The sequence below is a fragment of the Schistosoma mansoni genome, assembly GCF_000237925.1.
Source record: "Schistosoma mansoni, WGS project CABG00000000 data, supercontig 0137, strain Puerto Rico, whole genome shotgun sequence".
NCBI classification, from domain to species: domain Eukaryota; kingdom Metazoa; phylum Platyhelminthes; class Trematoda; order Strigeidida; family Schistosomatidae; genus Schistosoma; species Schistosoma mansoni.
The window spans coordinates 567,996-572,028 of record NW_017386040.1 but is presented as its reverse complement, the minus strand read 5'-3'; the positions used below and the strand labels follow the sequence as shown (position 1 = coordinate 572,028).

At 34.3% G+C, this 4,033-nt stretch overlaps 1 non-coding gene across 1 annotated transcript; it reads left to right on the top strand.

Annotated features, from left to right (window-relative positions):
- Positions 1-2,186: 2,186 nt before the first annotated feature.
- Positions 2,187-2,258, top strand: Smp_tRNA_01867_Pseudo_TCG.1.1. Its single transcript has one exon. It is a non-coding gene (tRNA).
- The last annotated feature ends 1,775 nt before the right edge of the window (positions 2,259-4,033 follow it).

Here is a 4,033-nt window from a genome sequence, read left to right as displayed (position 1 = left end):
GGAATCAATTTCGTGGGTTTCTGAAAAGTGTAAGACCTTTCGCTGTAAAGGTTACAGAAGGCTTAATCAGAGATATCGTGGTTGCTGGCAATATGCAGCGAGAAGAATGTACATTATCCAGATGTCGATTGACTGGGCTGCTAACTTCTAACTGGCGATCACTCAATATTTATCGTCAGGAAGGACGAAGAAGTAAGAAACCGAAACTTATTGAAGTACTTTGTGCTGAGAATTCTATATTGTACCAAAAATATAATATTGAATAAAGCTAATAATAATAATAATAAAAAAAGATAACATTAAACTCTGTTTGTCACTATAATCCTCACCAGCGAAGCGCATAAATCTTGTGAAGGATCTCTACTCAACTTTTATCGGTCGAGTAAAAGCTTATGGTGAACTATCTTCAAAATAGCCAAATTCATGTGTTCATCTGGGTTGCCATCTTTCTCCATTTTTGTCGAAGAAATTGTTATGGAGGTAACGTTTTCATCGTCTAAGGTCTTAGGAATTGATGTCCTATCATAAGATCCCCTCGTTGACTTAGAAACGCTCATACGATGTAGTCCTCTTCAGTGAAGGTGCTTACAAGATGCGGAGTTTTCTGGTCACTTTGAGCAACCATCAAAACATGTTCAGGATGACCTCTCCCCCTGTGTATTTTTGGCATTTGCCTGATCTAGTCGGAAGTAAATTTATGGTACATAGGCTACATACAAACATAATAATGAATACCGTATCACTTAAAATATTGATCAGTTTTCCAAACAAACTTAATAATTATAAGCAAAGATGGATGGTGGCTAGCAGTGGAATCCGGGACGAGCATTCCGTCTTCTTTTGGACTCGTCAACTGGTTATAGTTGCATCCAAGAATTGATGTTCACTCAGCGACTCGAACCCAGTAACTTTCACTTTAAAAGCCATCAACTTCTGCAGTTAGCTACTAATTTCAGATAGCCAATAGCTTGTAGGCATTAGTATTTTATTCTATTTGATGATAATCAGTTTAAAAAGAATGAGTGTTTGTTTTTACATTGACTCTAATAAATTTTTAACTTAATGGTTTTCAGAATAATCATTGAATTTATCATTTTCAAACTATTAATCTATTCAGTGGTATTATTTATTTTTCTTCCAGTTTACTGCATTCATAGAAACTGGTTGTACATGTGTATGTGTGTGGTTGGTCGGTTTTAAGTAGCTGTGATTTACTAATATACTTCAGAAATAGTATTCTTTGCAGTTTTACATTTAGGAATATTAAAGCTGACTGGTTACTATGAAGGAATTTTTTTCTTAAAAGTAAATAGTTTGATTGACATTATACATGATTATTCAAGATCTTCTTTTGATATACGACAAAATTTATTGGCTGGAATGATTATCTTCAAGCTTAAATCTTCCTTTTCTACTTCTAATACTTCTAATTCAGTCTGTATCCTGTTCTTAAGATAATGATAAAATATTTCATTACTTCAGTGTTATTTTAGTTTGGGAACTAACTTAATTTATAAGTGGCTTATGTCACGACATAGGATCGATTAAGGTACAAATGAAAATTATGAAGCCTTGAAAAGTTGTTTAGTCGTTGGCATAAAAATCTCTATTCGTCAGTGTTAACCCTCGACTACACCAGATATAAAATTCAGTTCATAACAGAGAAATATGAGTTGGCATTCAATGGTCAGAGTTTGTAAATTCTATAATTGAATAATATCTAGTTCGAAACATAACTGATGTCCTCTTTTTAAGTTAATTGTTGAGTTGGTCAATTCATCAAACTGAAATATGGTGGCCGCTTAAATTAATAATAACTTTCAATTTGATGAGTTTAAGAGGTACATTTTTGCTTTTAAATTTATTATATTTAACTGGAGGTATAAAAATAAATCATTTGCATTATAAATTCACTTAGTATTGCTTGTTTGAATCTTCCCATTGATGTTTAGGACTGCAACTGATCAGTCTCTTATTGGCATATGTACATACTGTGAGTATTGCCTTGATATAGCCAAATAGGACGAAATGCGCGTCGAACTGGATTCCACTGTTAGCCACTATCCATCTTTGCTTACAATGCTTGTTAATTAATGCTATATCGAGGCAGTTGCAGTTGCAGTCCAAAACATCAATGGGAAGATCCAAACAAACAATGCTAATTGAATTTAAACTTCACTCTATTGCACAAGTAGCTGAGTGGATAACGCAGTGGCGTTCGAAGCGAACAGTACTGGGTTCGAGTCCCAGAGTGAACTTCAACTCTTGGATTCAAGAACATTCAACTGACGAGTCCCGAACAGGATGAAACGCGATTCCTGGATTCCACCGCTAGCCACTATCCACATTCGTATTATAGTTATACAAAAGAAAACTTTGTATTTTACTAGTGAAATGGAAATTACTAGTGATTCCATGTGGTTGGATATAAATTAATCTGTTAAAAATTTACAAAGACCTTCCTTTACCTTTTCATTAAAAATAATCAAAACAAACATAAATAAGTGATTTATTCCCCTGCTAAACTAACTATAATTCGTTGGAACTCCTCATTCGGCTACCACTTATCAATACTCAGAAATCGATAGATAGATAGTGTCCAGTTTTGTGATGGTGGGAAATACCTTTGGTTCAGGATGGGATTTTTAGAGTTATTTATTCTCTAAGTTGGTTTGTTTAGTCGTGAAGTTCTCATTATCTTTCTGGATATCATTAATTTACACTTCTATAATAAGCGCTTGATAATGCAGTCCAGTTGAAAGAATAATATATGCTCAAAAAATATACTTGATTTTTTTATGTTGTAAATATATGATATGGTCTTAATATGAACGGTTCATAACATGGTTTGACTCGATTTAATACCTTACCTGTTGTTATAAACAAGTTAAACATAGTTGACATTCAACATTATATTATTTATCAGAAGACGTTTTGCGGAGATTTCATTATTTTCATTGTTAAAAGCCTGAGTCAATTGAAGCTAGACCACCAGGGAAAACCTGGAAGCACTGGTCGGCCGTTTCGTCCTATTGTGGGACTCCTCAGCACTGCTCATCCACGACCCCGCCTCAGGAGATTCGAACTCAGGACCTTCCAGTCTCGAGCCAGAGCACTTAACTGATAGACCACTGAGCCGGCATCCCATGTTGTTTATGTTTAACTCCAACCAATCCACGAAGTTTGACCAACCGTTCGCCAATTGTCTTCAGTGAATTTCTATCTCACAACAGACGTGGTATGAACTCCACTGGTCACTGCTTCTCACTAGATCTCCAGGAAGTACCTCTTGAAGTCGGTCACTGGTGAGCATATGATTATAATCAGAAGGGGGTTTGTGGAGATTTCAGTATTTTCATTATTTAGTTGATCTAAATAAACCATAGTGAATTCGAGCAGACAAAAAGGACAAACTGATTTGAATGAGGAATTATGCTGTTTTTATTATGAACTATAGCTCACTACTTTTAAGCATGTTATTATAATTTGTAAGCGTTTGCCTTATTCAAATTAGATGTATTGTAACTAACAGTAAAAACCAAGAAGCTCATTTCGTCCTATTCAGAAATCGTCAGCTGGATGCACAGCTAATTTATTCTAAAACGAACCCATAAGCAAAGGTCTATGTTGAGGCAGTCTGAATCAGACATACATATTTTAACACGGACGGATTGCTGAGGAGTCGCACAATAGAACGAAACGGCCGTTCAGTACTTCCAGGTTTTCCATGGTGATCTAGTTTCAATTGACTCATGATCTCAACTATGTAAAATTATTAAAATCTATATTAAACCACCTTCTGATACTCTTTTTATGTTCATAATTTGAATCATGTATATGATAAACGTTTAAATGAAATCTTTTTATAATGTTCAACTAGGAAGAAATCTTTGTACTTCAGACTGTAAATCTATTTTTATGAGGACATTAAACCTAACATTCTAAGGAAAACTTTCATTGACTGATTTTCTTTTGTATATTTTACATTGATATAACTTTACTACATTGTAAAAATCAAATTAATGTGGTTAAT